The sequence below is a fragment of the Halichoerus grypus genome, chromosome 7 (assembly GCF_964656455.1).
Source record: "Halichoerus grypus chromosome 7, mHalGry1.hap1.1, whole genome shotgun sequence".
Classification (NCBI taxonomy): domain Eukaryota; kingdom Metazoa; phylum Chordata; class Mammalia; order Carnivora; family Phocidae; genus Halichoerus; species Halichoerus grypus.
Window position 1 is genome coordinate 119,260,732 of NC_135718.1, and position 10,784 is coordinate 119,271,515.

At 43.6% G+C, this 10,784-nt stretch overlaps 1 long non-coding RNA gene across 3 annotated transcripts in view; it reads right to left on the reverse strand.

Annotated features, from left to right (window-relative positions):
• LOC144382498 (uncharacterized) overlaps positions 1-10,784 on the reverse strand; it is a 119,489-nt gene that overhangs the window by 45,271 nt on the left and 63,434 nt on the right. The gene's annotated exons all lie outside the window — the stretch shown is intronic.

Here is a 10,784-nt window from a genome sequence, read left to right on the forward strand (position 1 = left end):
GCTGAAAATGAGATGCTTTCCCACCGATGCTCTGAATAATACCCCTTGACTGGGAAAAGAAACCAAATGAACGCTGTGCTTGATCGTGATAGAGATAAAGAATGGCATCCAGAGCACTTAGTTGAAGACTGGGCAGCCCTCCTGGCTCTTCCACTCTTCGGGGTGACCTGCAAGCAGCCAACAAACCTCTCAGGGTCTCAGACTCCTCGTCATCAACAAAAGGAAAGTGGGGCTAAATTATCTCTGGATTCCTGGAGACCCACAATAGTCAACAATTCAGTTAATTGAAATGTATTTTAAAAGGTTAGACAGATGTGAGTTTGCAGTGGCTTTTGGATGGTGTCTGTTAGCCCTAGGAAGCAGAAGCAGCAGTTGAGACAACCCAGACCCTGCACAAGCTGTCATAGGGGGAAATTAAATAATGGTACTAGCCCACGTGTATCAAGTGTTGTTACTCTACTAAGCAGCTTACGTACATTATCTTACTTAATTCTCACAACAGCCCTGTGAAGTAGGTCCTAACATTATCACGCTACAGTGAAGACACTGAGGCATAGAGAGAGTAAGTAATCTACCCAGAAACATCGCCAGTAAATAGGAAAGCCAGAATAGACCCCAGATCTATGTCAATCCCAAACCCTTTACCACTGTACTACATACTCTCCTGTTATGCTAAGGTGCATAGAATAACTATTGAAGTCTCATACTTTATCTTCTAATCAAAATCCAGAAAGAAACCTTAATTAAATATCTATCTGACCCAAGAACCAGTTTGAAGGGGGCTCCCACTGACTAAGTCTGGGACAAATTCAGCACCAAAATTAAGTGCAATGATGAATTATAAACCACTGAAAAATAGGATTCATGAGTTGCCTTACTGATGACAGATGATGATAGATAGATAGACAGACAGACAGATAGATAGATAGATAGATGATAGATGATAGATAAGTAGAATACCGAGGATTAACTGGTAATGTTGGAAAGATTGCTGGAGCTGGAAAATCATCCTTTGGCAATCATCAGAGTAAAGATGGGATTAGGCAGGAACCATCAATATGTGCTAAATCTAAGGGAGAAATGTTAATGAGCAAGACATTTGCATGGTCTTAAAGCATCTCCCCAAAGGCTGCTTATTAGTCCAAGGGAGGAAAAAAAATTAATTGCACAGTAGAGAAAATTGAACACCTTGATGCATGCGAAAAATTTACATTACCGGTAAAGGGTAGATGGACATTGTGTGTCTCCAGCTGTGATACTCTCAGAAGGACAAAATGTTAATTTTGCAATATTCCAGCCAAGCACGTACAAACAAAACATCAGACAAATGCAATATGAAAATATCTTTAAAAAAAAAAGGTGAGGGAAACTGTATTCTTAAAAAATGTAAACATCATAGGAAACAAGAAAACGCTGTGAAAATGTTCCAAATTAAAGGAAGCTAAGGTGGACAAGACAACCAAATGTAAGCCTGACCCTAGACTTGATGCTGCATATAAGTTGAGGGGGGGATGTAGACAATGCTATGAAAGACATTGGGGAGCCTGGATGGCACAGTCGGTTAAGCAGCTGACTCTTGATTTCAGCTCAGGTCATGATCTCAGGGTTGTGAGATCGAGCCCCGCCTCAGGCTCCACGTTTAGTGCTGAGTCTGCTTGGGACTCTCTCTCCCTCTGCCCCTCCCCCTTGCGCATGGTCTCTCTCTTTCTTTCTCTCTCTCAAATAAATAAATCAATCTTAAAAAAAAAAAAGACATTATTAGATTATCTGACAGCATTGGAATATGGACGGTACCAATGTAAATTAATGAAGTTGGTAAATGTACTATGGTTATGTTGAGAATATTTCTGTTTTTAGGCAATGCACATAATATTTAGGGGTGAAGAATCCTGATGTATGTAGCTTACAATCACATGGTTCAAGAGAGAAAAGAGAGAGGGGGCCAGTGCTAAAGCAAATGGGATAAAATGTTAAGAATAGGTGAATCTAGGTAAAAGGTAAAGGGGGGTCCCTTGAAACTTTTCCTAAATTTGAAAATATGTTCAAATAAGAAGATCTTTTTTTTTTTTTAAGTCAGTCTGATATCACATTAGCAAGTGGTGGTCAGTCTGAGTTCTTAAACTGTGTGGAGGGAAAAAAAAAAAGGAATGACCTACATTGAGTCATGAGAATAATTGTCATCAGATGCAAGAAGCTTAAGGCTGAGCTGATTCCCTGCAGTTTAGGGGTTCACCAACCAAAACAAGGAATTATGTGGGTCACCCAGAAAACAGACTCACGAGTGAACAAATATCAAATGATTCCACCCTGAGAAACTCCAGGAAAACCAACATCTCTGTATGTGTAAGGAAAAGCTTTTTAGGCATGGGCCTATAGCCCACTTACTTCAACACAAGCTACCCAGTAGAAGAATTAGCCTGTTCAAGCTCATCTTCCATTTGCTGCTCCTTGAAATATGTGGGAACTAAAAGGTTCTGTGCTGGTTGGGAAAGGCAGTTGACAGGAGGAGCAAACTGCTAGCATTTACAAGGATATGATAAATGCTAGGGCTTGGGGAAACTCTAGAACGAGTAACAAATTAGTGGACAGCTTTTGACGATGGGATTATTATTCTTGTCATGGATTTGAGTTACTTGCTAGACCCTGAGGAGACAGAAAGATAAAAGAAATAATCCCTCTTCTCAAGAAGATTTGGGAAGAGAGAGACACACAAAGGTACACCACAGGACAGCAGGTGACAAGTATCAAATGATTGTTCTTATAACTGTATGCTAGAATTTATAGAATAGGACAATCAGGAAAAGCTACTGTGGGCATGTAATACCAAGTAAGTGGTAGGAGTAGGCTTGCCCTTCTTCCCTCCCTTCCTTCCTCCCTCCCTCCCTCTCTCCTTCCCTTCCTTCCTTCCTTCCTTCCTTCCCTCTTTTGCTCCCCCCTCCCTCCCTCTCTTTTTCTTTCTTCTTTCTTTCTTTCTTTCTTTTCTTTCTTTTCTTCTTTCTTTGAATAGATATTTTTTTCGATAGATAGATATTTATTCTGTAATTGCAAAGTACTGTGCTACTTAAAGAGAACAGTGAGATAAAAAATGATGCTGACAGGAGAAAGGAAAGGCACATTTGGGGGGGATTAACTGATGATAATAATGGCTCAAGATCCTTAATTACATCTTCAAAGGACCCCTTTCCAAATAAGGTAACATTCACAGCAGCCAGGAATTAGGATGCGGGCATATCTTCTGGGGGCCACCATCCAACCCATCACAGGCCCCTTCCATGTGCCAGGCATTGTCCAAAGCATCTTATACGTATTAACTCACCTAATTCCCAATAACCCAATAAGGTAAGTTATTATTTTGGTCCACATTGAGGAAATGGAAGCACAGAGCCATTTGCTAACTTGGAAGCATTACTTAAGATAATTTGGCTTGAGAGGTGGGCTTGTGTTGAGGAGGAGTGAGAGATAAGTTGGGATGAACCAGTTAAGGTCATGTGCAGGATGCCTTAAATACCTAGATAAAAGGCCCTATTCTGTGGGTAATGGGCAGCCACTGAGGGTTTTGAACAACATCATGTGAGCAGTGATGTATGGGAATATTGATCAGAAGGCACTGTGTTAAGTAGACTGGAGGAGGGCAGGAGTGGGAGGCCTATTAGGAGCGCTCACATAATTGCTATGAGAGATATGTAGGCCTAGACTGCAGAGCTGGCCACAGAAACAGAGGATTACTTAATAGCTCATCCTTCTTTTCATCCCAACATGTGGAGCCAGACTCCCTTTTCCATTAGACTTAGCTCTGCCATCTTCCTGGGTGCCATTCCAGGAGGCAACTGGGAGAGACGACAATCTCCATTTGCCCCAGTTTAGCAGACACTGCTTTTTCCATTAAAGGACTGCTCTCAAATTGGAAGGCACCGGAGCAGTGCCTAGAAATGCAATCCCCATAATTTTGATTGCGGTCGCTTTTAAGACAATGGCACTTTGGGGACTGAAGGATGTCTCTCTTGAGGTTAAGAGATGGTCAACTCTGACCTTATGATGGAAGAAGCCTTGAAGCCAACTTAAAGCATAAATAAAGTCAATAACAAGGACTCATGGGAATGGTCATCGATGCAGCTACCATGAAGCTAGATGTTTGCTCTCTTCCTCCAGAATCAGCAGACAGGCGGAAGGAAATACCTCTAGTCTTACCTCTCATCTACTCTTCTTGGGGACTATCACTGCTCCTATACACCCTGAATATTAAACACCCCCTTATTCACTTTTAGTGTTTTAGGCTCCTTCTGATATTTGCTCAGGATTGCCTGACGAAACAGCATTTCCTATTGGATAATAAATGGCTTGAGTCCAAGGGACCCCCAGTCATACTCTGAGTCCTAAGCCCAACCTATTATTCAGACTTCAGGAGCCATCAATGCTAGTCAGAATATCGAAATGTTTCCAGAAGCTCTAAGGTCATTATTTTTTTTTTTCTGCCACAGTGAAAGCAAAAACTGAAATGCCTCTTCACACCTGGAGTTTGATACATCTTAAGGAGTGCTCTCCTACAAGGATAAGACATTTGATTCATTAAAAAGTTTTCAATACAGAAGTAACATCATCCATTACAAAATAAAATTCAACTACAACTCTAGCACATGAATATAAAATTAACAAGTAAAATTAAAACATTCTTCAGTTTGAGGAGACTATCTTAACTCCATGTAATATCATTCTGGGGTTAAAAAAAATTTTTTTTTTCCTAATACATTTGTCCTCCAAAGTGTGGTCTGGGGGCCACCAACATCAGGATCCTGCAGGAGCTTGCTGGAAATGCCAGATCTCAGGTTCCACCACAGCTCTCACTGAATGCATTGAATCAGAACCTGCAGTTTACCAAGGCACCTCAGGTGAGGGTCCGTTTTTCACTGTTATTCCTTTGGAAGGCATCTCAGTTGTGACAGAAAGGGAAAGACAGAAGTGGATAGAAGCAGATTAACTGATGAACTGACTCATTCTACCGAATGATGTGTGAACAGGCCCCAGTTCTGGAACACACCCCTAGGGCATCAGACTTTGGAGTGACCTGTTAAGGAGATGTCACTCACAAATAGGCCACCTCCCCTTGGTCCTTATAGTAATTACAAATTAAAAAGAAAATCCTAGAACCAGAAACTTTTAGAACTGAGATGAACGCCAGAATCTAGAGTAGTTAGTGCACTTTAGGTTTTGAGCCTCAAACTGGGTTTGTTCCCCCCGAATTTGGGTATGAAGTTAAAAATAAACACGTCCTTGGCGCGGTTAGGGCCTCACAAGCCATGGGACCTTGAGCACATTTCTTCATATCTTGGAATCTCAGTCCACAATCTGTAGGATCCACTCGGCAAACTTCACAGAGTCGTCATGTACCTTAAGTAGGGAATGCGGAAGCGCTTTGAAACCTGTGAGAACCTAGAATGTTATCATAGGGCAGCTTTCAAGGCTGAGTCCCAGTTTCACCCAATTAATTGCATCTTGTGTGAGATAACATCACAGCAAAAGTCTGCTTGAAGTAAAGAAGAAGGTGAGCTAATTAATAAGAAAATGTCATGGTGTTTCCAACACTGTCCAGAAGGAAGAGGTGCTCGGATTCTCATGTTCAAATGCAGATGGGGAACCATGGGTTAATGTTTGGGTCCTGTTGACTCAATGCACGAATTACTAAGCTTGAGAAAGGGGCTTTATTAACATACATTCATTCAACAAACATTGACTGAGCCAGGCTGGCTAGGGATATAATAGCGAGCAAAAGCACACACTACCCTTGCTCACAGGGAGTTCACAGTCTAACCAAATAGTGACATGGATAAATATTGTGTCATTGTTCTGTGCCACAAAAGATCAGTTCAAGGAGCCAAGAGCACTTGCACTAGAGAGACTTGACCTGGTCAGAGGTGTTAGAGAAGACCTCCCTGAGGAAATGGCCCTTGAGCTGAGAGCTGAAGGGTAAGCAAGAGCTGAAGTGGGGAAAGGGGATGGAAGAGTGTCCCAGGCAGAGGGAACAGTGTGTGCACAGGCCTTTTCACAGGAGGGAGTATGGTGGTGGGCCAGTCCTGTTAGGTGGTGGCTTGAGGCTGGGGAGGGCAGCCAGGGCCAGACCATACCCAGCCCCAGGCACTTGGGTTGGGTTCTTCCCAGAACACTGGGAGGCCTTGGAAGGATTGCGCTGTGGTGGTGGTGGTGGTGGAGGATGTGTATTTTGCAATGACCAGACCTCGGTTTTGAAAAGGTGACTCTGGCAGCAAAGGAGAGTATAACTCAGGGGCAGGAGGACAGAGTGTGCAGAGACAGGCAGGAGACTTTTACGGCCTTGGAGAGATAGTAGAAATGCTCTCCTCCACAGAAAGCCCACCTGCTGGTCTAGTTCTCTCCTCCCTGGGCAGCCTTGCTTCTGAATGGCCCTGTCCACCAACGGGGAGGCAGGCTGGGTGCAATGGGCTTTCCCTTCTAGACAGAGAAAGTGAACAGACCAGGGATCCAGTCAGCAAATTAGTCCATGTTGAATCCATGGGAATCCGTCCCCCCAGCAGGTGAAATGATAAAAACACAGTTTCTGAGTCTGCAGGTTGAAATGCAGCCCTGGGTCCATGGGGACCCCAAATATAGGTAGCCTGAGCGGGCCCAGCTGAGAGTGTCAGACAGACAGCAGCACCCCCCTTACTTCCTAACTCCAGCAAGAGGCCATCTCTTTCATCCACTCGCCGAAAAGATGTAGAAAGTAAGGCCTGGGGTGGTTTAATAACTTCTCCGAAGTCACATAGTAACTGTTTATTTTTTAAGATTTTATTTATTTATTTGAGAGAGAGAGTGAATAAGGGAAGGGGCAAAGGGAGAGGCAGAAAATCTCAAGCAGACTCCACGCTGAGCATGGAGCCTGACTCAGGGCTCAATCAGGACCCTGAATCAAGACCCTGAGATCATGACGTGAGCTGAAACCAAGTCAGACACTTAATCGACTGAGCTCCCCAGGTGCCCCCGAAGTCACGTAGTAACTTAAAAGACCAGTTCCCTGGCCTTTCTAAAACTCATTAGGGGTGCAATATTTACAAGATGCTCTACTGGTCAGCATCCTCTTTACAGGCAAGTAATGGAGAGAGTCATAGAAACATGCTTTTAAATTAAAAAAAAAAATTGAATTTCTGTTCTTTGTACTTTAATTACAATCTCCAGCCCCTAGAGTAGAAGGGCTAAAGAGAGAACGGGCATTCCATCTAATCCTTAAAACTGACTACCTGAGCCTTCAACAGTTGCTGGTCTAATGTGACACTGCATGCAAGAAATGCACAAATGTCTTTTTTTTTTTTTTTAAGATTTTTTATTTATTTATCTGAGAGAGAGAATGGGAGACAGAGAGCATGAGAGGGGGAGGATCAGAGGGAGAAGCAGACTCCCCGCTGAGCAGGGAGTCCGATGCGGGACTCGATCCCGAGACTCCAGGATCATGACCTGAGCCAAAGGCAGTCACTTAACCAACTGAGCCACCCAGGTGCCCCAAGAAATTCACAAATGTCTTTAACGAGCCTTTCTGTATAGGTGTCACTGCTTTTACTTCTAGATTTAATTTCCAGGCATGACTGGAGTACTTTGATCCAGTTTTCAGGTTCCAGGAAAAATGAGCTTTCCTTTGATATTCACTCTCACCTGCCATTCCTTAGCTTAACCAAGTACAAAAAGCTCAGCGATTGTCCTGGGCCTCTCAATGTACATTCTACTTTACACTGTTCCTGTTTCCCCTTTGCTTCCTCATAAGGTTTCCTGCTCTGACCCTTTCTTTCATATGGTTTCCCTTACACCCCTGAACCCTTTTGTGATGTTTCTAGGCTTTATTACTGGATTGTTACTTGTTTATTCTTTTTTCTACTGCCTGTTCCCTCAGGGAGCAGCTAGAAATTCAAACCTTGGCCCTCATGTTGTTGCTAGAGATTTTACTGTATATTTGTAATAATTATTCAAGTACGTTCCAAAACAAACAAACAAAAAACCCAAGCAGATCCATTTCCCGCATCATTTTTGCTTGAAGATTGAACATTAGAAGTGATTTACTGTCAACCAAAGTCAAATGCAATCTGGTTTTCACATGGTTTTCTTCTTCCCATGGTGCAGTCATGAGTTTTGATAACCGAGATTCTGAGGTGTGTCCATGTGTAGCAGGTTTTTTGTGAGGGTCCTCAGAAACCTACATTGGGATGGCTCGTCTTCAGGCTAGCTTCCTGCGCTGGGCAGCTCCAGGTGGGAGGAGCTTGGCATTGAGAGCAGGGAGGGGTCTTTAGGGGCCTTTGAGATTGCAGTTTGTGTTACACATTTGATTTTTCATTCAAATTGGCAGTCTCTTTCCAAAAGGAGCATTATTCTCTCATCTTTAAAGTATGCTGAACAAAAAAAAAAAAAAAAAGTATGCTGAGTTTAGTCAGTTTGGATACTAAGCAAATTATCGGAGAGTTCTCAAAATTTAGGAAGAAAAAGCCAAGCCATTTTACTCAACCAGGGACCACAACCTCCAGGGTTGCTGGTGAGTAACGGTATAGTCTCCCTCCACGTTAACCCACTGCTGGCTGTGTTAACACCAGAAAAGGCCTACCAGCTGACAAAGGACAAAGGACAAATGGGAGTCAAGCTACCAAAGTATTTTGACTACACAGTGCTGGGGGGGGGGGAAGAAAAGTTTATTCAACTGAAAGGTTTTGCTGGTATTACTCTTTGTGGAGGGTGGGATTATAACTCCTTACAACCTGGAAAATGTAGCTCCCTCCCCCTCTCTCCCCCTTTACATGTGAGAATAAAGCACATTATGAAAAGCACATTACACAAGAGAAAGAAAAGTCTGTACAAAATGGGTTCTCGTAAGTGACTATTGGGTTGAATTGAACCTAAGAGCCTGTTTGTTGGTTGGTTTGTTTTTTAGAGAGAGAGAGAGAGCACAAGTGCCTGGCAGCGCAAGAGGTGGGGAGGGGAGGGGCAGAGGGCGAGAGAGAATCCTGAGTAGGCTCCACAGGGGCTGGGCCGGAGCAGGGCTTGATCTCCTGACCCTGAGATCATGACCTGAGCCGAAATCCAGCATGGGACGTTTAACTGCCTGAGCCATCCCAGGTGCGCCCGAGCCTGTTTTTATATGGGTCTAAATATCTTCCCATTCAGTCTGCTTAGTTATTGAAGGGATTGCTGTCCTATTTGTTGAGCACCGCTGCCTTCTACATCTCCTTATTGGTTCCTCTTTGGGCATAAATTCTCACATTTGGAGAAATCCATTGTTGAAATAAAGGGCCACAGCAGCTCCCAATAGGCGGCAGAATGGTCTTCCAACTGCCTCTTGGCCATTTCCATAGGATATCTTGACCCATAAGTGACTCCCCAAGTTCTAGACAGGAGCGGCTGGTTGGAAGGAAGTTTGAAGCTGTGTTTGCACAATATGATCAGTTAAATGTCAATCGTCCATACCAAAGGAGGGGAGATTGTGAACTCCCAAGACCCATCTCCCCACTCCTTTGCACTGTCACCGTCCAGATTTCATTTCAAATTTAGCACATTAAAAACGGGCTATTTCCCCTTAAAATCAGCTCCTCCCTCCACCCTCTCCCCCAGCTTCCTCACTTGTTTAAAGCCATATTTTCCTTATCAGGTTAAAACATTTGAAATATCTTTGTTAAATTCTCCTCCTTAGTTCTCACCCTCCCAATTCATCATTAAATCCTATCAATCCTCCTTTTCTACTGTCTTGGAAACTTTTCTCGTTTCTTTTCTATGACTGACGAACAGAAATAGAAGATGAGGATCCAGCTCTGTAGTTTGGATAGTGAAATGAGAAACACACCACATACAAATGGGAAAAAAAATAAAAAAACAGAAATAGAAATATTTTTTAAAATGCAAAATAACATGGCTCCAAACTAGCCTTATATATAGATCCCGAGGCACTGGCTAGCACTGCTTTTGTCTTGTAACAATCCAGAACGTGGGGGTTCTTCCTCCCATTCTGGAGCGGTGGTGAGGCCTTTGGGGTCCAGCTTAGGTTACTCTGATTCCAGCCACCCCTCCACTTTAGGAACAGGAAATCTTCACTTCCAGACGAACTAATCTCCACTCAGAGCACAGTGTATATGTATGCACTCTAAACTCGTGTTGGCACAATTTACTGAGTATTTCATCGTAACTTAAACATTTTATATGTTTATATTTTACCTCCACCTGGCCGGAAGCTCATTCTTCTGTATTCTTAACTGCCCCTCCCCTTCCCCATAGCAACCAACACAGGGTTCAGCTCCTTGTAGCCTATAAATAAAATGTTTGTTAAATCATAGAGCCTTAGAATTTTAGACTCAGAAAGAATCTTAAGAGTTCCTCTTGCCCAATCCTTTACTTTATGGGTGAAGAAACAGGTCTAGAGAGATTAGTTGACTCTCCCAAAGTCACACAGCTGGCTAGTGACAAAGCAAGGACCAGAAGCCGGGTTGCTCCTGCTTGACGTCTGTACCCTAAATTGTCCTTAGATAATCAGTGACAGAAATATCTGATGTTACACAAGGTCTCCTAGGGATGGTGCTGAGAGGGGTGGTCTGCTTTACTGAAACATTTTTAAAGATTCAGTTCACGCCCCTTGCAGGACCGCTCGGAAGGTCTAACTCCTCAGCTCGGTGTGCAGCAGCACTCGCTTTCTGAACGCGTCGGCTGCACCCCCGGTCTCTCGACAGGAGGGCGCACCCGGGAGCCCCGCACCCACCGGCTCCCCTTCTCGGCCCCTCCCTGGCTGCCGTCCGTCACACAGCGGCCGGGGT